Consider the following 27,382-nt stretch of genomic DNA (forward strand, 5'->3'; position numbering starts at 1 on the left):
TCAGAGAGCTGACAACTGGCACCATATCTAATCCTGATTGCATCCTTTTTCTTCAAAAGATATATGGGAGTTCTGTACACTCTTCTCTCAACTTGCCTGTCAGTTTGAAATTTTTCTCTTTTACAGGTTCATACATCTGTTCTCACCTATTGTTCTGATCCCTACACAGCAAAGTATTTTGGGGTCTATTATAGTCAGCCATTAATAGTATAGTTCTAAGTAAACATCAAGCGTGTTAGCGTGTCTTAAGGCCCACCTCATTTAGCCCTCTTCCTGCTCCCCGTCTTGTTTTACCACGTTATCCATGCTCAGCTCCTTTCCATACCGCCATTCATGTAATGGGGTCTTTGCAGACCCCAGGATGGTTTTCCCATCTTTTCATATGGCTGTCTTGTCCCTGTGTTTCAGTTCCTTCATTCTCAGACTACATATGACCTTTACAGAGGTCTTCTCTAACTACCCCATCTACTGAAAATGACCACCAACTACCTTCTATCACATTACCCCATGTACGATTCTATAGAAATTACTGATTGATTACGGTCATTTACCAGTTGATTCAGGTGCTTGTTTCTGTCTCATTATCCTTTAAGTACTATAAGGATGTCACTTCTTTCTCATTTATATCTACATCTCCAGAGTCTAGCATAATACTGCCGATCAGGAGAAGCTCAAGAAATATTTGCTGAATTAATCAAGTCTGCCCCAGCATGCTTGAGATCTGACATTGCTTTTCCTCATTGGTTTCATTCAGCTCTATACCTCCAGTACCTCATCTCATGCTCAAGTGCATATCTGTTAAATGAATGAATGAACAAAGAGATAAATGAAAGAAGGTAGGCTTGGAATGAAGAGGCTGTGTTTAACTTGAAGAAATCACTGCTAGTGGTTATAATTTTAGTCGATTAATAACTCAAAATTTTAGATATTTTGAGATAAATTTTAGGGCAAATACTGCCCTTTGTTTTTCTCAAATTATCCCCTACAAATGATATACAACTCTGTACTGGAGGAGAAAGGATACAAAGAAAATGTTTCTCATCTTTCAGTTACCGTAAAGTTCAGACATACAAAAATATCGTAACTTTAAAGTTCTGAAAACTTCAATGTTCTCACTCTGAAATGAGGCCAGGATGTCTAAAATATCTGATCAGAAAGGCTGAGAATGTATTTTTTATTTTGTTCGGTACTTTTACAATGAAGAATAAATTCCCAGGGCTTAACAGAACATATTTTAACAAAAGAAAGAAAAGTAATTTTCTAAAGCATAAAAAAAACCTAGATAGACATCTTATCCAGATTTTAAAATATTCATACTCTTTAGAAAATATGTCAGAAGACATGTAGTAGATTAAACCGTCACTCAAGAATTACTCATTGAGAACTTACTATGTTGAAGACATCGTGAAGGCACTTTGGATAATGGGAAATGCATGTGGGAGAGACATGACAGTATGCCCTGATTTCCTGGATCCAACCCCTGGATGTTCCAATTACATGAGTGAGTGAGTGCTTACTTAGCTTGCTTAAAATGAGTTTCTGTCATTGACTATTTTGAAATCATCCTAAGGCAGTCTTGGCTATTACCTAATTTCCAAGTTTGGGTTGTGGGGTATTGGTTCACAAATGTAGGGTGAAAGGGTCTTAAGTGGAATGTCAGAGAGGTCAACTTGGCACCAGTGCTGATGTCTGGAATGCACACCACAGAGGACAGTAACATTGCAGATGGAGCATTCTAACCACCCCCATATCTATAGCTCTTTATATATTTTCTTTTAATCTTCAGTCTTAATGGAGAGGAGGCAGAAAGATATGGCAGAAAGGTCAAGGTTTTTACTCAACTTTGCCTATTGTGTAAAGGATATTTCCAGAATTCTAACCTAGGCCAATTAATCTACAGGTGGAATGTTCAACTCTGACACCACATAACCCTCCCACTGATTTACACAACCCAGATAATCTCTATGTGATGAAATGCTGACTGAATTTGGATTAACCTTGGTGTTATTTTTGGAATATTGGCCATGACTCTGAGAACCCAGCTTCTGTGAGTCAGACTGAGGTTAACACATCCTGAATGCTTCTGGGTGGGTATGGTGACATGTTCTCAACTGGCAAAACCAACTGGAATCACTGACTCTTAAAAAAAAAAAAAGGTAGGGGTCATTCATTTATATTATATCCCTTGTGGTTGAGGCTTAAACATGTAGATGTCCCAGAATTCTATAGACTATTCCACACAAGCATCTAAGTTTGACATCTGGTCTAGAGTGACCTGGTCTACACTCGCTGCATCATGAAAATACCAGGTAGGTTGGAGAGGGGAACCTCAGGATCATACAACTGTACACTCCTGTCATCTCCCTAGACGGGCTGAATCAAATTATCAACAGCAAGGACCTGAGGATCCATGTTTTTTTAATAGACACTCTTGGGTGATTCTTAGGACTGGGCAAGTCCTCAGGATTAAATTATTAAAATGGAAACAGGATGGAATCAGGAGTCAGACCTGGCTTCAACAAGAATGAGACACAATGTTGAATCAGCCCTGATGGTGTGCCAAGCTCTGTTCCCAGCAGTTTGCTAGTATTCACGCATTAAATACACATCTCCTAACAATCCTATGAGCCCATTTTACAGATGAGGAGACTGAGCCTAGGAGAGGTTGAACACTTGCCCCAAGTCACACAGCCAATACATAGCAGTGTTGGGATTTGATTCTACACTTTTTAGTTACAAAAGTCTAAGCTTTTAATCATGATGAACAGCCTTTGACATTCATCAGATGTGTGACTGTAGGCAGTTTATTTAAAAGTTTTGGACATCCAATTCTTCTTTCATTCACACCCATTTTCTAGAAATTTTTGAGGATTAAATGTGAACAGGATTGGCAATATACTAATGATAATAATAGCTAAAATATTGCTGGCAATAGCCAAAAATCTCTTGGTATTCTTACGTCTTTCCTCACTTAATCCTTTATATAACTCCATGAGGTAGACACTATTAGACTCTAATTTTAAAGAGTAGGAAACTGAGGCACACAGTGGTCAATAGGTCCAAGGTTACACAGCTAGCAAGCAACAGAACCGGGTTAGTAGGTATCTCATGACAGGAAAAGAACTATACGAATTGTTACAGGAAAAGAACTATGCGAATTGTTGCAGCAATTTGTAAAATGTCAAGTTCACAGAGGCTAGGGCCCCTGATTCTCACAGTTCTTCCCATGTTACACTTTCTGAAAATTCTAACAGTGCAGTAGTAGCTCCTTTAACTCTCAGCCTGCACCTGAGCTTAGTGATAAGCTTGCCCTGCTGTTGGTTCACCTGCTTTAATCTCCCACTTTCCACACCTATTTTAACTTTAAAAAAAAAATCAAAAGAATAAGTATGACCCTTGTTGGTGGAAGGCGGTTGCATGAGCTTAAAAATTAGCCTCTGCAGCTGGATTTGGACTTGGAGGAACGCCAGAGCCGCAGGTAGCAGACACCAGCAACGCCTGCCTGCGTTTGCGTCATTTTGTGAAATGTGAAATCACTCCCTTCACACCAACAACAGAGATATTCTTAGTGTGTGGATTTTGTTTTTTAAGGGGAGGAGGGGATGAGTGTTATTTCCAGCTGGAGCTGTGCAGCGATCCCAGAGTCAGACCACCTCTCCTTTGTTTCACCCACAGCTGGACAACCAGCTCCTGCTCACCAAGGAGCCGGGGTGTGGAGCCAGCGCTTAGGATCAGAAGTCGGGAGACCCCGGACCCCTGACCTGCGGTGACCACAACAGGTCTCTAGGGCCTTGAGGGTCCATTTTGCCGTCTGAAAAATGAGTGATTTGGACTTCGTTGTTTCTCGAGCCCTATTTGTGGCTGTGGAGAAAGTCTTGACTCACCTTACATCGCAAATGCACTTAATGCGCCCAACATTACTTGTGCTTCTAATTTTCATTATAGTTGGTACATTGCTATTTTCAAAAACATATTTCTGTATGTACAATGAACTAAAAATGGTTTTGCATATGTATTTATATATATATGATATGTATTTACATATATTAAGTACACAAATATATTTTATAATATGATGCTTTGTGCATATTATTGAGATTTTTTTTGTTGCAATAACCCTGTCAAAGGCTACAACGAGAACACTTGTTTGTACTCAGGTTCCCAGCATCAAATAATATGTTGCTCTGTTTATCTTGTCATAAACTGTTACTACCCCTCAATACATTTATCGTTAATGAGAATTTTACTAGGAATTAAATTCCTTAACAAATGATTTTTACCTTTTTCTTACGAGTTCATTTTCTACCTGTGTTTGAAAGATGGTTATAGCTTTTGTCCCTCTGGAGGAATTTAATGATTAAGAGTAATTTTACAAAGTAAAAGGCGAGATAAGTCTAACCGAGAAAAAGCTCAGGCTTAATGTGTGTGCCGATAATCTTTTAAGGGGTCACTCAAGTTCTACTTCCATTCTTATCTTCTTAGATATTTTCTCTCTTTTCATGCCAAGTTCCTGATGAAGATGGTGCCAGAGGGTCACGGTGTATGTTGATTTCCATGCACCCGTGTCTTTGAGATTGAAAACTTTGTACAACTGCCCCCCCCCAAAAAAAGGGAAAAAAAAATCAAGTTGCCCTTGCACGTGCATTAGGGATTTATTAAAGAGGCAGCCATCTAAAAATAATGTGATAAAAGCTCCACATCCAATCTTCTGAGAAACAGATACGCTTTAGCTTTTTAAAACTTTAGACTCTAACCTTTTGTACAGATCCTTTGTATGTAACAAAGGTGGGAAAAGATAGAGGCAGACAGTGCTGTAAAAGGGGGGTAAAGAAGGAGAAGTAGGATCACTTTTGTCAGGAGAATGAGCTTTCCCTTTGTTAAAATGGTCTCTTCAGATTTGAAGAGTGAGGGAAACAGTTGCATAAGTATACACACCTTTAAAAGACTCACTGAAAGGTAATCTCGGCAGGAGCCCCTGTGACGACGTGGCAGGCTGATGGCACTTCAGTCTTTGGTCTGTTGGTGCCTAGTGACAGCATATCAGGATTCAGAGAAGCAGAACTCTAGATCGGAAATACAGATAGATAGACAGACAAACAGATGATAGACAGATGATACATAGATAGATAGATGATAGATGATAGATAGATAGATAGATAGATAGATAGATAGATAGATGATACATAGATAGATAGATGATAGATAGATAGATAGATAGATAGATAGATAGATAGATAGATAGATGATAGATGATACATAGATAGATAGATGATAGATAGATGATAGATAGATAGATAGATAGATAGATAGATGATAGATGATACATAGACAGATAGATGATAGATATGTATGGCTTTACTACAGATTTGGCCATACCTAATTGTGGAAGCTGGGTACGTAAACTCTGTAAGGTTATTGTCATCATTCCTGATGCCGGAGCTGCTATCTGCAGGACCAGAGGTTGCGGTTGGCAGGGGCACTAAGACCCAGTGTGGGGGAGCTGGACATACAAGAATGGACAGAAGTCCTCATCAGCTCTCCTTTCCTCTGATCATAATGAGCAGGGTGTCCTCCCGAAGCAGTACCCTTCACCCCAGAATAGAACACACACCTGGCCCAGAAGTGGGAGAAGCTAAAAGTGGGCCAGAAGCTAAAAGTGGGTCATTAACGGACCCAGACGCTGCCTCAAGCAAATGAGGTGTCCCAGCAGATAGGCGAAAATAGGTGTAAACCACAAAAGTGCTGGGGCTTCACTTCACCCTCTGAGTCTCACAGCAGAATGTCCCTGACCACACAGCTCCAGGAAAGGGATTCTGAGAGGATGTAGTTCAGCCTGGCCAGCTGGCACACACTGGCACACACGAAGTCCCCGCAGATACCCGGCTGCCCAATCTTTGCACCAGAAATGTATTGAGAAGTTCAAACATGTTGAACCAACTCGAGAAAAGGCATAAATGTTCTTTAACATAAGTCTATTGTGGTTTTTTTCAACTTTAAAAACAGTACAACTACTCAGCTCACTCAATTAGAAGATAAAACACTTAAAGTCCTTATAAATTATATCACCACATAGTATCTGTTCTCAAGCTTACATTATTCAATAGATACACAGTTACTCTCACGATGGTACAACTTAACGATTTTTCAACTTTACGATGGTTCAAAAGCAATATGCATTCAGTAAAACGGTACTTCGGAATTTCGAATTTGGATCTTTCCCCGGGCTAGTGCCATGTGGTCGAATCCCCTCTTGTGATGCTGGGCAGCTGCAGTTTCGGCCAGCCAAGTGATCACGAGGGTCAACAACACATACACTGACAAACATCCTACCCATACAGCCATTCTGTCTTTCAATGCAGTATTCAGTAGATTACATGAGATACTCAAAACTTTATTATCAAGTAAGCTTGTGTTAGATGATTTTGCCTAACTGCGGGTTAATGGAAGTGCTCTGAGCATGGGGAAGGTAGGCTAGGTGAAGCTATGGTGGTCGGTAGGTAAGGTGTATTAAATGCATTTTCAACTTACAATATTTTCAACTTACGATGGGTTTATGGAGAGGTAACCCCAATTTAAGTCAAGGAAGATCTGTACTCAGATTAAATGCCTTTTGAGTCCTCCTCCCACTGATTTGGGGAAGTCTACTCTTTGTTTCTTGAGGACTCACTTTTAGGACCCAGCAGCTTTGGCACGATAACAGGAAGGAAAATGAGACTCTAGTCTTCATTATCGCTGTAACTGTCTCTGTGTGTGTCATTGTTCCCCAACCAGGAAGGACAGCAATCTGGTATTAGATGTAAAACAGATGATACAGAGGTCTTCTCCCACCCACATTCATGGTGCCTGAGTAATTGGGTCAAGAAGGAACAAGTATAACTCACCTATTATATGTCCTGATAGAAAAACTTAAGGGTTGGTGTTTTGTCTGGGACACTAGATCTAATCCCTCTATTCATTATGGTTAGCACCCTTTTGGGATTTGTGTTTTGTCTCCTGCCAGTGGGTCCTAGTCATAGTTCCTTCTGACATGGTTTAAGAACATGGAAATTCAAAGGGAAGAAATCTGGATCATTATTCTTTCCCTGGGCTCCATATGCAAATTTGCCTACTTTCTCCTTAAAACACAAGGCGGGGGGAAAAAAGAAATTTTACACCAAGATAAATGGATGGTACTTTCTCTAGAAATGGAAACAAGCAAGGACTTTTTAAGTGTTAGTTCTCTTATAGAAGAAAGAAAGAAAGAAAGAAAGAAAGAAAGAAAGAAAGAAAGAAAGAAAGGAAGAAAGAGAAAGAAAAGGAAAAGAGAAAAGAAAAGAAAAGAAAAGAAAAGAAAAGAAAAAAGAAAAGAAAAGAAAAAGATAAAGTTCTACCTTACTGGGCATCATGCTTCAAATGATACCAGGAAAAAAAAAAAAAAAGACACGACTTGAAAAGGTTATTTTGTTAGTAATTCCAGCTGAGCATTTTGTAGTTAAGGTTTACTTCAGGCAAAAGCAACTGCAGTGGGAAGAAAATTATTCATTGCATACAGGATTTTATAAAATACCTTTCTGTTAGCACATATATAGCACACCCTCACCTATCATTATCAAATCTGGGCACTGCCAGAGATATCTAAATTTAACATGGCAAACAACAGATGGAGAGAAACATCACCCCACTTAGGCTCTCCTGGTGTGAACTGTGATTCATTGAGGGGAAATTAAGGGTCATAAACAAATTGGTAACACAGTGCCAAGCTGTGCCAAAGATGGATGATGGATGGATGGATGGATGGATGGATGGATGGATGGATGAATGAATGGATGGAGAGATGGAGGGAGGGAGGGAGAAAAGAAGGAAGGAAAGTAGAAGGAAGGAGGGAAGGAAGGAAGGAAGGAAGGAAGGAAGGAAGGAAGGAAGGAAGGAAGGAAGGAAGGAAGGTTATCAAAATCACCTGTGTGCTGTTATTAGGAAAGACATAAAATAATTTTGTAGGATTAAAATTCAGATGACATGGAGGAGGTAGACACCGAATGAAGAAAATTGAAGTAAGATTTCCCCTTGGAAAATTCGTACCCATTTGGCATGCTATTAACAGGTGTAGGATTAAAGTGGCCGTGGGGGCAGTATAAAAGAAAGGAAAAGCTGGTTTGTTACTCCAGAACTTTTTTTTTTTTTTTGTCTATTCAATGGACAGAAAACCAGGAGATATGCTTAGAAAAATTACTATAGTCTTCCCTCACAACTTATCTTTCCAGAAAGTCTGGAGACTGCAGGGCAATCTTTTTTGCATTTAAAATTCTCCTATTCTTGATCAAATCATATTTTGTAACAGTTCATAGCCAATTCTATTCTTTTCATTTTCTTTTGTTTCAGAAAAAAAAAGGATTTGTAGTAACTTAATATCTTGAAAATTAGCTCAGAAAATGTTGCTATAACTCAGAAGTACTTATTGTACTATTTTAGCAGTTTAATTCAATACCTTTGGGACCATTGAAGGAGAATTCTCCCTGCACTTTCAAATATAATGTGGTACTGTGTTTGTATCACCACTGGCAATTCAAGAAGAGAAAATGATTCAAGCAAACATTAAGAGTGGTTTTAATATACTGGAAGCCTAATTAAATGATTATGACTGTTCTTCACACATATCTGTGGAAATTTCTACGGAATGGTAAATTAATTTAACAGAAATCATACATGTTTCTCTTGTTTATTTAAGTAAAACTGATATAAGTGATAAATCATAGCTCTTCAAATTATAATTCTTTAGTAATCTCTGAGCCTCAAGAGACTGTGATAATCTGCATCATAATGGTTATGAGATATAGTAATTTTATTAAGTTTGGGGAAATCAACAGTCAGAGTGATTCACCAGTGTGAATGAGCAAAAAATCTAATCAAAATTATGACTATGGCTAGTTTCTCATGATGAGTCAGGAAATCTGGAACAAAAAGGAAGTGGTTGGGGGTGGGGAAAAGATTTCCCACCTTCACCCCCCAACCTATCAACTTAGTATTAAGGGATTTGTTTGTTTATTTTCTTTATATTTTCCACCAGAAACTGGACAAAGTGTGGAACATATTTGGCTGTGAACATTTGTGCAGTCAGAAAATGCACAAAGTCCATTCATTTAACAAATTCAATAAATATTTATTAAGAACTTACTTTGTAACAGATATTATGCAGAAGAATACAAGGAAGGTGGGATGCCCACCCATTTAATGGTTTTTACATTTCATGGTAATGACAGGCATGCAAATGGCCAGTTGCAATGTTCTGCAGAATATGGTAAGTCAAGATGGAAAACCATGCAGTGTCACAGTATCACTGAGGAACGGCTTCCCACCCAGGTTAGGGGTTCAAGAACCACTTCTAGGAGGAAGGAGTATCGATACTGAGACCTTTAAGAAGAAGAAGATATAGACGGTAAAGAAAGCATGTTCTAGAAATAAAGGAATAGCTAGAGATAAGAGAAAGCTTGATGCATTGGAAGAAGCAAAAGAATTTTATGGCCAGAGCTTATGCAGTGAGGTTGGGAGATGCTGAAGAATTAGACCAGTGAGGTATATGGTAGTCAGACCACAAAGAACCTGGTAAGCCCTGTAATGGAGTTTGGGCTTTATTGAGGGGTTTAAGCAATACCAACAACAACAACAACAACTAACATCTATATAGTTCTTAAATAGTATACTTTTCATGTATTAACTCATTCAGTCTTATAACAATTGCATGAGGTAGGTATGATTATTATTATTCCCATTTTATAGAAAAAACTGATGCACAGAGAGGTTAACTAACTTCAAGGTTATGAATGACAGAGCCAGGGTCAAACCCAACTAGTCTGGCTCCCTAGTCCCTGCCATAAACCCTATACCACACCAACAGCAAGGGAGTGGCATGCTCAGATTTTCATTTTTGAACACTCCCTTGCTTTACAGCACGGAGCTTGGTTGGAAGGAGTGGGCAAGAAAAAAATAGAAACCCCTTTAGAAAGCTTGTGGATTGATTCCTGAAGATAGATGCCAGAAACCGTACATTCATGGCAAAAACAATGGGGAAAATGATAAATATCTGAGAAACATATAGAATGTAAAGTCAATGGGTCTTGGTGATTAACTGGCTACATGGAATGAGAAGTAGTCAAATGTGGTGCTCTGGTATCTGGTTGGCCACATGACGGCTGATGGTGCCCTTCATTGAAAAGAGAAACATGGAGTGTAAAATTGGTCCCTCCTCCCTCACTCCGCCTTCCCTTCCACCTTCTCTTCCCTTCCCCTCCCTTCCTTCTCTCCCCTCTCTGCTTCCCTATTGTCTTTTTATTCTTTCTTGACCAAATTTATATCATTTATCTTGCAGAGAGGCAACTGAGTTCATTTGTGGACTTGTTGAATTCTAGACACCGATACCATTTCTACAGGCAGAAGAAATGGCTGGAGTCAGGGAACTGGAGCACCAAGAAGACAAACGGGCTGGCGGTGGGATTGAAAACAAGCAGCTTGTACATAATAACACAGCCCATGTGAGGTCACCCAGGGAAAGCAGATAGAGGGAATTAGGGACTACACTGGAATCTCGATGTCCAACAATCCAAATGTGAAAAACTAGAGTTTAATGTTGAATTCCATTAGTAACAGCTTCTATTTTGTCAGTAGGATTTTTCAACTCATCGAATGGAAGTTAAGAACACAAAGCTGTGGACGAAAAGAATCATAGGGTTAACTAGATTTAACCATTCTGGCTGCTTGGTGTGCATTTTATTCTCCTTTCCGTGTTTAAGAGGAATATTCTGTGAGGAAGAATAAAAGGTCAACAGGTTAATATCGAATAATTCTTAAACTTGTGAGAGAATAGCAATCAAGGGAATTTGTTAAAATATTTTAAATGGCTAAATATACAAACCCAGGACATGGGCTCAAAATGACGTAAGTTCAAATCCTAATTTCACCTCTTGGCGTCTGAGTGACTTTGTGCAGATATAATCTACTGAGCCCCAACTGTATGAACTGATTAGATGATACCTATTCCCGGTCCCAATGCACGATAAATGGGGTGGTGTTTGTGAAAGGCTCAATGATTAATGATTGCTGTTTTTCTTTTCTTTTCTAATTAATTAATTAATTTTAGTAGTACTGCTATTTTATTAATGCTGCCTTTTCTGGTATTTCAAAAGAAGAATTTTCCTGTCATCTTTTGGAAAAAAACGACCAGGGGTCCATCCTCTTGGGAAAGCCATAAAGAGTTGCTTATGGTCATAATCTGAACCCAGGAAGCGGACAAACGAGTGCGTGACTTTATAAAGAAAAACATTATCTTTGTCACTTCAGACGTTGCATTCAGAGGAAACAATGGCTAATTCCTCTTTTTCAAAGAAGGCAAGCTAGGGGAAAGGGCCACACAGTGGCTAAGATCTTCACGCAGCAAACAATACCTTCTCTGAGGTTAGACTTTAGGTGTAGACATTTTAATAAGGGCTGAGGGGAAAACACTAGGGCTTCTATATACCATCTTTCCATGTTTCAATTTTGAGTTTTTAATGTACTCGTTAATTTAAGTTTCAAGAGGGTGATACAAAGGAACTCGGCACTGGAAGAAAGTTTTTGCCGTAATGATAGGGCGGCTGTTAACGGTGTCTTCAAGAGTAGAAACACAGACTCTTCTGGTCTTAAAAACCTAACCCTCTGTTTTCCAAGAAGTTGAGAACACAGCCGTCCTTCATTCCATGGCCACAGGCCTTGGAAAACAACAATCTGTGTATATTTAAGCCCTCCTGAATTCGATGAGCTCATTTAGCTTTTAGTAACTAGCCACTTAGATGTGTAAGTGGGTACTGAGAACCAGCTAAGTCATATATGCAGTCTCTGCACAGCCCAGTGGTTAAGGGTGCCAATTACCTCATTTGCAAAATGGCAGGGGTTGGGGGTGTGGCTAATATTGTAAATCCACAGCGTTACTGGGCACGGAGGCACTGAAGTCATCACCTGGCACTTAGTGTGAGTATTCTAAATACGAGTTAATAAAAAACATATTTTGGCACATTTAAAGGTAAACTTAATATTATCGTGAAAAATCATTTAGGTGAAAGAACTCTTTCTCGTGTATATATTTCGGAGTAAATACTTTTTAAAAATTTTTTGTTATTTCTATTAACATTTCTATTAAATCCATCATTCTAGCAATATTTACACTTAGCTTTTCCTAGAGAACATAGTAATATAGGATAAATGCAATGAATACCCACAGCGGGCTACTCTCTATTTTCTTTTTTAAAAAATTTTATTTATTTATTTGGCAGAGAGAGAGACAGCCAGCGAGAGCAGGAACACAAGCAGGGGGAGTGGGAGAGAAAGAAGCAGGCTCCCAGCAGAGGAGCCTGATGCGGGGCTCAATCCCAGAACACTGGGATCACAGCCTGAGCCAAAGGCAGACGCTTAACGACTGAGCCACCGAGGTGCTCCTACTCTCTATTTTCATACCAAAGACAAACAGAATAATAACAGACCTCAGGTGTGATCTCTGGCCTTTTAACAGAATACATGAACTATAAAGACACCTGAAATCCACGAGTAACTATAAAATGTAAACATAACTCTCTTCCTCTATATGGACAATGCTATACCATTTTAGGATGGTGTATAAAATGTCTTATTTGGAATTAAATTATAATATGTAAGTAATAATGCCAAGTATAATACTTTTATACCCATTTTTAGATGCAAATTTACGGAGTGAAATACACAAATTTGACACATATAATTCTAAGAGTTCTGAACCCAATTCCATCTTGTTGGTGTGAGGAGGTTTTCCCCCACCTCCAACAATTATTTGGACACCAGCTCAGTGTCATAGCATCATATCCCCCAGGTTAAGGACTCAGTCTTGCAAAACTGACTCTCCCCACCCCTCTCCACTTCAGACACCAGTTCTAAGTCCAGATTATTATCTGTGTTTCTGACCAACCAGCTATAGATCAGATGTTCCAATGACCCTCACCTTGGGTTTGATTACTTTGCTAGAGCGGCTCATGGAACTCAGAGAAACATTTTACTCACTATATTACCAGTTTATAATAAAAGAATATAATCCAGGAAAGCCAGATGAAAGAGATACATAAGGCAAAGTAAGAGGAAAGGTCACAGAGCTTCTATGCTCTCTCCATGCCTGCCACTCTCCCCAAATCTCCAAGTGTTCACCCACACAGAAACCTCAGTCCTTTTGAATTTTAATGGAGGCTTCCTCGCATAGGCGTGATTGATTAACTCATTGGATAGAGGTTGGCTGATCAACCTCTATCCCCTCTCTCCTCCACAGAAGTCTGGAGGTGAGTCTGAAAGTTCCAACCCTCTATTCACAGAATTAGTTCCCCTGGCAACCAGCTACTGTTCTCTATTGCAGTCCAAAAGCTATCATTAACATAACAAAAGACACCTTTATTGCTCTCAGAACCCGGACAAAGACTAAATATGTATTTCTTACCATAACTCACATACCACAAATTCAGGAAGATTTGACAAATGCATATACTATGTAATGGATATCTCTATAGAGATACAGAACATTTTTGTCATCCTAATGGATTCCCTTGTGCCTTTCCAGCCCATCCTGACCACTAATTCAAAAGCAGCCCTTGTTCTAATTTTTTATAAAATTGGACTAATTTTCAACTATTCTAGCACTTTATATACTGGAATTATCTAGTATATATATTCACTTTGATCTGGCATTTTTCATTCAACACTCAATTTGGGGGGATATATCCATGTTGTAACATACATTACTTTGCTGCTTTTATTGCTAAGTGGTATCCATTGAATGGATATACCACTTCAAAAAAATTCTACTCATGGAATGCATGTTAAATTTTCTTAATAATGTCTAATGAATGTAAGTCAGTTTATTAAATTTTTGCTTATATGCTTAGTGTTTCCTGTGACCTAAGAAATCTTTGCCTAACTCAAGGTCATAAAGATATTTTCTTATGCTTTCTTTTAAAAATGTTACCGTTTGAGCTCCTATATTTAGGTCTATGTTTATCTTGATTTAAACTTTTCATTGGGAGTGAAGAAGGCATTGAGATTCATCTTTTGTTTCATGTGTATCTCTAATTGTTCTAGCATCATTTGTTGAACAGACTTTCTTTTCCCCATTGAAATGTTTTGGCAACTGCAAAAATAATTGATTATATACATATGTGTCTATTTCTGGATTCTGTATGTATTCAGGTCATTTATTTTTATGCCAATGCTTGATTAGTGTAGAATTATGGCAAATCTTAAAATCAGGTAAGGGAAAGTCTTTGCTATTTTTTTAAAGATTTTATTTATTTGAGAGAGAGAGAGAGGGCACACAAGTGCTGTCCCCCCCCCTCCCCGGCCCCGCAAGCATGAGTGGAGGAGGGGCTGTGAGACAAGCAGACCCCTTAGGCTCCCTGCTGAGCAGGAGTTCCAAACAGGGGCTCCACATGGGGCTGAATGTGGGGCTTGATCCCAAGACCCAGATATCATGACCTGAGTCAAAGTCAGAAGCTTAACCAACTGAGCTGCCCAGGTGCCCCTGCAATTTTTTAAAATATTGCTTTTGCCTCAGTTAAGGTCTAAATCTTTGCATTTCTATATAAATCTATAGAATCTGTCAAATTAACAACCCTAAAAATAGTCACTGAGATTATGATTAGGATTGTGTCGATTCTATAAACTTGACAGTTAACAATACAGAAATTTAAAAAACATACAGTTTTATCTATTTACTTAGATCCTCTTAATTTTATTCTCAGCAATACTGTGTGTTTTCAGTAGGGTGGTCTTGCACATGTTTCATAAAATCTATCACTATTTTATGTATACGCATGCTACTGGTATTTAAAAAATAAATTCCAATTTTTGGCAAGTATATAGAAATAAAATTTCTTTTCATACATTGACATTAGCTCTTGCAACCTTGTTAAATCACCTTATTAGATTTAGTAGCCTTAGAAAAATCTACATAAACAATTATGTAATCTGTAAATAAAAATACTTTTGGGTGTCCGGGTGCTGTAGTCGGTTAAGTGCCTGACTTCAGCTCAGGTCATGATCTTGAGGTCCTCAGATCAAGCCTGCCCTCTGGCTCCACACTCAGAGGGGAGTCTGCTTCTCCTTCTGCCTCTCCCCCCACTCTTGCATGCCCTCCTCCTCTTTCAAATAAATAAAATCCTGTAAAAAAGAATACTTTTATTTATTTATTTTAATGTTTATAGCTTTTAATTTTTTTTTCCTGTATTTGCATGTGTGTTTATTGATTTTGGTGTTATCACACTTGCTGGTGCCCGTGGTACCATGCTGAATAAAATTTAGTGTTCCCAATCTTAAGGAAAACTTGTTTTGTCTTTCATGACAGATCTTCAAGAGGTATCTTTCAGATACACTGGTACCTGTGTGTTTTTCAGAGATTCCCATCAGAAAATTTTACAGTTTGAGGAAGCCTCTGATTTTGTTCCGTGCTTTTCCTCATCTGTTGTGATGATTATATGATTTTTCCTTTTTCTGTGAATGGTTGAATTGGATTGAAGCCTTCATATATTTTATTCAGTTTTATGGTTCTGTTTGGTGGGGAAGAGATGGTAAGTCACTCATTATTCTGTTATGGTTGAATTGGAAATCTGTTACCCATTCTTCTGTGTAGAATATGATGTGTATGATTGAATTGATGACCATTTAATAATAAAAATAACAATGATTGGGGCGCCTGTGTGGCTCAGTCAGTTGAGCAACCAACTCTTGATCTTGGCTCAGGTCATGATCTCAGGGTCCTGGGATCCAGCCCTGCATAGGGCTATGCGCTCAGCAGGGAGTCTTCTTGAGGATTCTCTCTCTCCTCTCTCTCTGCCCCTTCCCCCACTCTCTCTCTGAAATAAATGAATCTTAAAAAAAAAATAACAATGACGACAATGGCAGAACCAACAAGTAATGCATGGTGGAATACTTACTGTGTGCTATACACATTCTCTCATGCAACACGAACAGCCCCATAAGAGAAGTCTTTCTGGTGATGTATGTGGACCCTGAGATTTCACTCAGAATAAGTAATTTGCTCAAGGAAACATAGCTTGGAACACAAATAGTCTGAATTTGAATTATCTTATTCCCAAAACATACCTGTTTTAACACTATATAATACTATTGTTTATAATCTGTGTCACCAAGGTTCTTTTAATGGATACCTACTATGTGTAAGACATTGTTGAGTTACGGACTTGCTTTCCAAAGATACCTTTGAACTGTTGCTATGTCTACCTCATTCTGGGTACATTAATTCTCTTTGCAGACAGATTTTGTATCAAAATGTCTGCCCAAATTCTGAGTTTGATAGTACAACCTTCATTTTTCATTTCTAAGCCTTGGCTTGTAGATAACATGAAATATGCATGGATACTTTACACAACTCAGCCATGGCTCTGTAGCAGATGCTTTCCATCAAAACTATATCGTCTCACTCAGATAGATACAAAATCTATACACAAGCTACAGCCTCCCTTTCACCCTGAGGCTTCTCATTCATAGAATGTTCAAATTTGGTACAAACAATACTGGTTTAATTCAAAGGGCCTTTAAAAGATTGTCATCTAATTGAGAATAAATATGGAAGGACATATCATATCTGGGTTACAGATCATTGGAAATCAGCAGGTAAACGGTTCAGCTGAGCTGATTACATACTGAGAATCTGCTTCTTTTAGTAATTTAACAAGTATTTATTGATGGCCTACTGTGTGCAAAACACTTGGCCCAGCCCTGGGGGAAAAAAAAAACACAACAAACCAGTGATAAATGTTAAATATGGTCCCTATCATGCCCCAGAGAATCTAGATTTGCAAGTACCATGTGCAAAGCTCTCTGCCATGATAGATTCTATAGGTCGATGATAATGGTGGGAGGTTATAAAAATCACTAACATTTAATATGTTTGAAGCTATGAGGTAACGGCATATCTTAGGTATTTCTTATTTTAGAGACTGGGAAACTGAAGCCTAAATATAACTTGCCCAAGGCCACGCTCCGTTACATGACAGAGCTGAGGTTATTACCTGGTCCTTCAATTCTGGATTCTTTGCTCCTAACCACTGTGCTTTACAACCTCCATCAATGATGTATGTTAGACCCATGCAGGCAACTGAATTGTTTGAAAAATTTGTAACAACGTATAAGGTTAAACCTCCCTAGAAAGAAGTCCTTCCTTTGGAATCTTGATTTTTTTTTTCTCTCCTTAAGCTCTCTTATTTTCCTTTCCTTCACCTGAAAACCATTCAAATACCTTTCATTGCATGAAGAATTATTTCCAACCCATGTCAAATGTGACCCCCCCCCCAGGTCTTCCATAATTTGATTCCTCACTAACTCTGAATTAATTGCATGCTAGCCTACCATGTGCTCCCTGGACGTAAGTCACAGGAGACTTCTATCCGTCCTCCTAAGTCCCACGCTCTTTCTCCCCTGGCACTAGCTGCCTCCCTGCCTGCTACACATGGCTTCTGATATTAGCATTGCTCATTTCTCCTCACCAGGTCTCGGCTCAGAGGTCACCTCTTCCGAGGATTAAGACTTCAACACAACCTTTTTGGGGAACATAGTGCAACCCATAACACACTCATTCATACTAGCTTACATATGAGAAAACAGAGAATGGAGTAGAGTAATTTGCCTGAAATTATAGAGCCAGCAGATGGGGCGGCCTAAATCCCCATCCTGTGTATCTGACTGAAGAATCTGTTCTCCCACAATGAGGCTCACAACTTTTATAGAAAGCACATGAAATTGGGTAGAAGTGGAGGGAACACACAGCCCAAAACATCCAAAGATAGACTGTAGACCTGTGGCAGTTCTCAGCTGGGGCAGTATCACCCTCTAGGGAGCACTTGAGAAGATGTATGTAGTTCCTGGTTATAATGACTGGATGTTTTTCAGGGTCATGGAGAAACAGAATAAATGGGTAAAAATTGCTGGGCCCCAATGTCTCAAAGGGTGTCTATGGCTTGTGTACAATTGCCTTTGCTGAGAATGCTTCTACAACCGGGGCCAAAGGTATACAAAGCTCTGGTAATGTCGGGAACATTTCTCCTTAACAGAGGATTGTCCCTCCCAAGATGCCAGTTGCATCTCTGTTGGTAGGTGGTGCTTACACCTGTTTCAATGAGATCAGCATCTTCGATGCCTTCTACCTGTACTCATTTTTTCTCTTTGTGCCCTTATTCAAAGTATTTGCCTCTTCTCCCCACACTGCATGCTCTTTCCCATCCTCCTTTTAACTGAGCGTACTCATGCTTGGTAACTCAACTGAAGTCCCATCTTCTCCAGGGCACTAATTCTTTGAGACCTCTCCTCCATGAAATCCTAAAGCAGGGTTCACAGCACACAGTTTAACATCTCATTATATATTGTTTCATTTTGTTTCGATGGTATCCTGTGTCTAGGTCTTATTTCCCCAATTAGATTCTGAACTTTTTCCTGGGTCTCCATGGTACCCAGGACAACGCGGGGCACACAGATAGTGATTTTTAGAAACAGGCAATATCTAGAGCAGCTCTCTCAGAGAACAGTTTATTCCCCTCAGGTCAGACACCTAGTGTGTTTTAGTGTTCAGAAACCTTGTTTATGCAGAATTTAGAATTAGAAAAGGACTTTCTGTGGTGTGTTTGGCCTACCCTGCTCTTTATTATGTCTTCTGTAAACTAACAACCAAACTTTGTATTATAAAAATATTGTACATAATAAAGTATAATTAAGCATAAGAAGAAAATTAAAATAGTCTGCGATCCTGCCACCTAGTATAGCCACAATTTTTGCATGTACTTCAAGATACATATTTTTTCATACCACAGAATGGGAATAAATTAGACATACCTTGTATCTGGCTTTTTTCACTTAATATTTCATGAGCACCCAACCACATTAACAAACATATTAAAACGCTCACTTTGAAGTATCTGGATAGTATTCTCTTTTATGAAGGGAGCATCATTCGTGTTGGATGTTTCAATTATTCATTCATTTCACAAATATTTACTGATTTCTTGCTATATAGCAGGCACTATTCTAAATACCAGGGATATGGTCTAGACAAAATAGACAAATCCTTTGTCCACCAGACACTATTGTTCTAGTGAGGAAGTATTTCCAGGCCATGCTTTTGTCAAGACTATGTCAGTGATTCTCAGGGTGGTCTGCCCTACAGGAGTGATGTGACCCCAGCAGACATTTTTGTTGTTACAGCTTACCAAGAGGGTAACCAGGGAGGGTTGCTACTGATAACTAGTGGGTAGAGGCCAGGGATGCTCCTAACATCCTCCAAGGTCCAGGATAGACTCCCAAGACAAAAAAGTATCTGGTCCATACTATCAATAGTGCCAAGGTTTAGAAACATGGCTCTACTTTGAGATAACATACTTCTAGTCAAACACAGTTATAATTTAGTCTCCCTGTGTAGAAGCCTTAATACGCTTAGTCACTTTGCTAAGAACTCTGTTCCCCTTTGCTGCTTTTGCCAAGAGTTGAGGTCCAAAGGCTGCCAGTTACAACCCATTCGTTGATCGAAAGCAAGAATATTAAATAATAGAATTTCAGGCACCGAAGAAAAAATTAGGGAAGGGCGAAGGGATATAGGAGGACTCCAGTTATCTTAGTAGTCATCATTTGATTTCCAATTACCACCCTGGTGATGATCCTGGTAGCGGGGATGTTGTTCAAAGATTATGGTGGGCTAAGGATAGTTTCACTACAGAAAAACTAGCTCAAGACCTCTTTCTCCTTATTGCTGTGACTTTTTAAAGATTTCCTTCAGAAAAAGAGCAAGTATTGACCTGAATGCAAAAAATCAATGTTTTAAATTTTTCTTTTTTTTATGAAGGAAGGTTATTTCATACATACTTTGAAAATACATTTTGTTTGACCTAGAAAGGGAATGGATAATTTACAGAGGACATGGTGAAAATTAAGCAGGTGGCTGTGAACCACATATACGGTGCCAGAAGTGAACCTTTTATTAATATATGGCTTGGTAGGCATATGTACCCAAACCGCACCCTGAAAATTCCTTTGTGGAAGGAAGAGGGGGAGAGTAGGAAGGAAACATCAACACAATCAAAACAAAATTATACTACAATCTCTTAAATTTATGCTTTGAGGAATTACTCATTTTTATTTATTTTGCTGTCACAGTGGTCATTTCTTAAATTGGCTTTATTGATTATAAAACATTTTATCCTACACAATTTAGACAAGCGAATTGCTAAAAGGTGAGTATGATGAACACACAAACCCACCACCAAAATGTATTAATGGGTGATATTTGGGGGTGGGAGCAGTTGCTATATTATGTTCTTTTGTGTTAAATAAAGCAGATTTTTAAATGGTGAATGATGCCCCTTAATTATGGGCCCGGATACATAGGATCATTAACTTACATGCAGACAACCAATTTGAATTTTCATAGGGTGGAACAGTCAAGTAATACCCTCTCTTTTCCACTTTACTTTGTGTATAATATTGCCATGATGGAGTTCTTATATGCAACATAAACCAATAGAGTCTTTCTGAGTCTCTAAACCTGAAAACTTCAGTGTGTGAAATGGGAATTCCTAATATTCAACTATAGGAAATCATTTCTTCTGTTTCCTAGAAAAATAGAAGTATTTATTTGGTCCATTTTGTAAGTAACAGAACAGCACATATTTATCCTCCCAAACTGAGTATATTCTTGAATATTTGCACTTGTTATGTTGCTTGGTATTATGTCATATGAACTAAGCAACTTGTTCATATTCTGTAAGACTCATTTTTTTCCAAATGTGCAAGAAAAGAAAATAGGAAAGATAAGATCAATTTCTCAAGCTCATTGTAAGTTTATAACAAACTAGACAAAAGTAAAATGGCTTGGCACAGACTCGTATACAGACAGCTGGTACAGAGATATGAATGACTCTCTTTCTTAAAAAAAATCACAGGTTGTTTGGGTAAAGCTATATGTATTAAGATGAATAAATCTTGGAAACACTATGTTGAGTCAAGGGCAAGGACAGGGAGAGGGTTTAATTGGACAGGACAACCCAAGGTGATTTTATCCACGTGGGTAATGAGGTGGGATGGTAGAATCCATAAGTACTATTGCATTATTCTTTATAATTTGTTGCATGCCTTCATTAAAAATATAATATATGAGTATAAAATTGAGCCTATTCCCTGTTTAGTGATCACCAGAAAATGTGGTTAATATTAGCCATACTGCACAGAGCCTCTCACTTCATCTGTCCCCCAGTGAGCAAAATTTGAGCTCAGTGTAAATATTTCTATAGCACAGTGGATAGAAGCTTGGAGTATTACTCATCTATTGTTCCCTGTGCGTATTTAACTCAGTGATTTTTATACCCAACGAGATGGTTTTCTTTGTTGACTGCCATTATAAGGTTTTTTTTTTTTTTTTTTTTTTTTTTTTTTGCCTTGTGTAAATCTCTGTAGCCAGGTGTTTATCTATCTGTTTATGTTTTGTAGCTCTCCACAAAAGCTCATGTCAAACAAGAGAAATATTATGTATTTTTAATATAGCTAGTGAGAACAGTGAGATTTGATGTTAATCATGTAACAATTGATGGGATGTTTCCAGGATTCTAAGTCCATAAGTTACCTCTAACTCACCTATGCTTGAAATCTTTACGAGGCTATGTTTATGAGTTTCAGAAAGGTCTGTTTTAGGTTTGCCATGGTCCTGGGTTAAAAAAGCAAGATTTTTGTATTATTTAAGTATAATGCTCATACTAAAAGAAAGGCCTCACTTCAAGCTAGTATTTTTAATCTCTATTTTTTCTTTCTCACCAAATCCTCAAATGAACACTTGACTGGCAGTTAGTAGGTGTTACCCTCTAATTTGAAAATGAATTTTAATTTAACCATCACATTGTTGAAGAAAAGTATTACTATTCACTCAATAATTAGACTTAATTGGTCTGAGAATTTAAATGCTGCCTTGACACCAAACATTTCAAACTGTGTATATTTCACAACTTTAAATGGACTCTGGAGACCACAGCTACCAGATAGATTTTATCAGCTTGTGGTATACTTCTGTTAGCAAGCAAATGTAAAAACCCAATTGCTGATATTTGAAAATCAAAATCAAAATGAAGTAAAAACAATGGTTTTCTGATTTCTGGATTGCATATGATACTGGTTTTTTTTTCCCAGAGCACAGATTGTCTATACTGTTTTCTTATCTGTCTTTTAATTGGCATAATCATTAAATATCTACCAATCAATATGACAACAAAAACACAAGCAACAAAAGCAAAATTAGACAAGTGGGATTACATTAAACTGAAAAGTGTCTGTGAAGCAAAGGAAACAATCAACAGAGCAAAAAGGCAACCTATAGAATGAGAGAAAATATTTGCAAACCATAATCTGATAAAGGATTAATATCCAAAACATGTAAGGAAACTCCCACAACTCAAGAGCAAAACATCAAGTGCCCACTAAAAAATGGATAGAGTTTAAATAGGTAATTCTCCAAAGAAGAAATACAAATGGCCAATAAGAATGTGAAAAGCTGCCCCACATAACTAATCATGGGAGAAACGCTGACCAAAACCACAATGAGATGTCACCTCACAGATGTTAGAATGGGTGTTTCCAAGGCAAAACGAAACCAAATCAAACAACCCCTGTGGGAGAGGATGTGGAGAAATTGGAACCCTTGTGCCCTGTTGCTGGGAATGCAAACTGGTGGAGCCACTGTGGAAAACTGTGTGGAGGTTCCCCCAAAATTCAAAATAGAATTAGCATATGAACCAGCAATCTTGCTTTTGAGCATATATCCAAAAAAAACCCTGAAATCAGGATCTAGAAGAAACCTACGCACTCTGATGTTCATTGTAGCTATCATTCACAATAGCCAAGATACAGAAACAACCTAATGTTCATTGGCAGATAAGTAAAGAAAATGTGGTATATAAATAAATAGAATATTATTCAGGCTTAAGAACAAAGGAAATCCTGATGAGAAGGATGAACCTGGGCGATATTATGCTAAGAAAAATAAGCCAGACACAGAATAACAAATACTATATGAGTTTATTTATATGAGGTCTTTAAAACAGTCACACTTATAAAAACAGAGAATAGATGGTGGTTACTAGAGCTGAGGGAAGAGGGGAACAGGGAGTTGCTGTTCAAAGGACATCAAATCTCAGTCATGCAAGATGAATAAATTCTCGAGATCTGCTATACAACATTGTGCCTATAGGAAACAATATTGCATCATGTGCTTAAAAATGTGTTGAGAGGGTAGATCTCATGTTAAGTGTTCTTGCCATAATAAAAATATTTAAAAAGTCTGTCTGCTGATCATAATATCTACCATTAAACATGTCCCTTACTTCAAATGTTCTGTCAGACTTTTTACATGCATTAAAAATAAGCCTCATAATATTTTATGAGATAAATTATTGTTTCTATTTTAAAATAAGAAAGTGAATTCCAAGGAAGCACGATAAATGTTGCTTTTGTCTAATACAGTTTTGCTATCCTCACCCCAAAGATGGGGACATGCTGGGATCATTGTAACATCTATAGGGAGTGATTTTGTAATGATCATGTGATCAAACTTGGATCAATCAAATGAACTCTCTGGTATTTTTCTTACTGAAACCAGTGAGGAAGACTTTTCTTCTACTAGGTCGTAGAACTGGATATAAGTGGATCTGATGAAGACAGCAGCCATATTTCCTGCTATTCAAAGATAAAACCCAACTTTGACAGAAGACATGAGAGAATACCAAAGAATTCCTAATGACTTTGAGTATTTAGACCTAATTATAATCACAGTTTTTCGATTTTGGCACTGCTGACATTTTGGACTAAGTAGTTCCTCACTAGGGAAGGGGACTCTTTTGTGCTGACCTCCATAGGCCACTCAATGCCAGAAGCACCCACTTTTCTGCAGTTGTGACAAGGATGTCTTCAGACATTGTCAAATTTCTCCTGGGGAGTGGGATGAGGAGGGGCACAATCACCCTCTATCGAAAACTACTGAGGGATAACTAAGAATATCATCACCACTGTCTTTGCCAAATATTCAAGCTATGAAATCTTCTCCATTTGCTTAAACTAATCTGAATTTGGTCTCTGTAAATTACAACCAAAGGAATCTTGACTAGTTTGAAAATGATCAGTAACTTGCCCAAGGTCATAGAATGTCTTGGAGTGCTTTGCTAAGTGTATGCCATAAGGAAAACAAAAGCATTTACATATTTATATATATATGAGGGTACATAAGAGGCAAAGAGCTTTAAGAGTAAGTTTTCCATGTGAGTGAGTGAGTGACGTGCACTCCAGGCCTAGGGTGGAGAAGGATGTGATGCACTGTGGGATCCGGGGCTGGGCAGATAGTGGGCAGGATAGAGGTGACCTTGGAGCAGCACTTGAAGGACACAATGAAGAATCCATCCATTGTTGGAGTCTTATGCACAGATTCACAAGGACTTAATCTGGGTTGCTGTGGGACCCCCATCAAGTGAGCATGCTGGGGTGATATCTGTTCTAGTTCAGCAAGCTGCTAAGCTAACCTCAGACCCCACTGATTTTCCTGCAGTGTCTGTAGAATCAGATAACGGTAACATTAGGATGCAGAACTATGATGGCATCACAGTGGCAGTTCACCAAATGGCCTCTTGACATCTCCTATCAGTTCTCCAGCAGCCTGTCACAGGGGCTCAATCTGACCTGTACCAATTATCTTGTAGAATTAATAAAGTTCCAGAAGTGAGGTCATTTATCTAGTGTGCACTGGGTACTTTTCTATTAATTATAGAGTAAGCTGCTTTTTGACCCTCAATGGACTGACTTATCAAAATATTAGTAAGAAAGGCTCATGTTTTGAAGCAGCAGGCCCACGTCTCTTTGTATACAGAATTTGATTATGTTCAATAAATCTGGCTGGGGGGGAAGTAAATTTTCCAGATTGTTGACCCATGAAACACATTAATTGAGAGGTGCTTCCCAAAAAAATGTATTCTGAGTTCAGCTATGTTTGGGAAATGATTTGTTAAACTAGCCAAACTGCTTTCTTTTTTATAATAGGATAGCTCAGAGATTCTAGTATGATAGTGTGCTTTAATAATCTCTACCATTTTCTCAAGTTTCTTCGACCAATTTTTTTTTTAACAGCCCAGATAACATCTTTCAAGACTTACAGTCTGCAGAACTCAATATGCTAAGTGCAATGGCCCACCGATGCGAAAGGCAGAAAAAGTAGGGTGGACAGAAGTCTGGGGATAAAGAATGACGTGTTCTCTGTCCATGGCAAAGTAGACCGAAACTCGGCTATGTGAAAACTCGTAGGCCCCCTTGCTGAGTAGATTTATCTGCATTTGGAGAGAAGTGGGGAATTATGATAGAGCCTCTAGTCTACAACAGAGTTTGAATACTTCCCTCCGAAGGCAACTAGATAGAGTTAATGGGAGTCATCTGACCCCCTGTGACCTTGGGAAATCTCTCTGCCATGTGGTCGAGGGCAAACAGTGGGTAAGACAGCAGGCGAGGCAACCATTTACAATCCACTAGAATAAATCACAATGGAAGTGGCAAGAGTTTCTAACTCTTGAATGAATGAAAATGAATGAAATAGAGTCATTGGAGAAATAGCAATGCAAATGATTGCATATTGCTAATCTTCCATTTTATAATGCCATTTTTAACCACTTTGGTAGGCCGTCTTAATCTCAAAGATTACATTGTTGTCATAGTAGTGAAGAAAATTCTATACGAAGTTAATGAACCTAAGTATTGTAGCTTTCTTAAAATCTGGCCTCACTAGAAGGGGAATTTTTTTTAAAGAAATGTTTCTAGAAGTCAATTCTATGAACTCCATAATAGACTCCATTTTCATCCGTAAAACATAAGAATACTAATGTATCCTACCCTGATATTCCAATTCATAGGTGTCATGTCTGCTTTGAGCCCCTTGTGTGTAGTTTTCTTAGCGAATTTGCAAGTGGAAAGCATCAAGTCCTCCCCCTCTCCGGCCCCTCCGTGTGTTAAAACCATTGGGGTAGTAATGGGCATCTTTGGATCAGATACCTTCTGGCTCTTGCTGTTTTTGTTGCCTGCATGCTGGAAGATAAGGATTTGGCCAACCAGCAAGGGCTTGCACAGGGGAGCTCGCAGGGTCTCACTCATGCCTGGCAGCATGTGAACACTCAGTGTCATTATGCAAGTTATCATCAATCAGCAGGCAGCTGCTTTCAGGACTTCCAGCCGGCAAGGCAAACATTTGTGCTCCTGGCTTCCTCCCTGAGCGTGCTGGACCTAGGGCCCATCAGACAAGAGAACTGCGCACACAATCACTGCCCGCTGCTCTGGACCACCTGAACAGATGTTCCAGGTTGGTGTCGGGATGCTCACCTGGCAGCCCTGTTGGAGCTCAGAGGAAGATGTGCAGATTAGAGTCTGTTTGCTCAACACAAAGGGCTTTCTATGAAAGGGCTGGGGAGGAAGAGGCAAAGCCGAGGAGAAATCTAACAAAACATTTTTCAGTAAAATAGACTGGATGCTATAGACACAGGAGGGCACAAGAAGAGCCTAAAACAAAATGCAAAAGGTGACAAAAACCATTTGGATCCTGATGCAATGAGGCTGGCCAGGTGTGTTAAAGGAAGAGGAAGAAAGAACACTGATTCCAGAACCAATAAATACTTCTTAGGCACAAACCACGGGCCCAGCCATCTGAGGGATACAAGATGAGAAGCTAGGACCTAACAGTCCAAGAATTTGCAATCTTCTTGGGCAGAGAAGACAAACCCAGGGGAACGAAGTCAGTAGGAACAGAGCTTGCTGTCTAAAGCTTGATTTCACCATATGGACCGCACAGGAGGGGTGTGAACCAGAGAATTCGAACTCTGCAATTTTCTGTGAGAGAAGTCCTTTAGGCCTCTCAGCAGATATAGGCCTGCAACACCCCTCCTTTAAAAGAGGGGGGTCAAAGTGAGTCCAAATAAATAGGAAATGCCCTGGGGTGTAGGGCATATATACCAGAATCTCCCAGGAACAATTAAGATTTCATTGCACAAAACAGAGGATCATAGGGGAAGACAGGAAAAAATAAAACAAGAGGAAACCAGATTAAGAGATTCTTAATCATAGGAAACAAACTGAGGGTTGCTGGAGGGGAGAGGGATGGAGGGATGGGGTGACTGGGGGATGGACATTAAGGAGGGCACATGATGCAATGAGCAGTGGGTATTAATATAAGACTGATGAATAACAGACCTGTAGCCCTGAAACCAATAATACATTATATGTTAATTAACTGAAATAAAATAATTTTTGAAAAAGGATCTCATTGCACAGAATCACACAAATGCGGTTGTTAAAAAGCAGA

The 27,382-nt window shown here is 38.8% G+C and overlaps 1 pseudogene; it reads left to right on the forward strand.

Moving 5' to 3' along the window:
- LOC123001273 (ragulator complex protein LAMTOR5-like) overlaps positions 1-24,678 on the forward strand; it is a 51,541-nt pseudogene extending 26,863 nt beyond the window's left edge.
- The last annotated feature ends 2,704 nt before the right edge of the window (positions 24,679-27,382 follow it).

This window comes from Ursus arctos, unplaced genomic scaffold (assembly GCF_023065955.2).
Source record: "Ursus arctos isolate Adak ecotype North America unplaced genomic scaffold, UrsArc2.0 scaffold_16, whole genome shotgun sequence".
In the NCBI taxonomy this organism is placed as follows: domain Eukaryota; kingdom Metazoa; phylum Chordata; class Mammalia; order Carnivora; family Ursidae; genus Ursus; species Ursus arctos.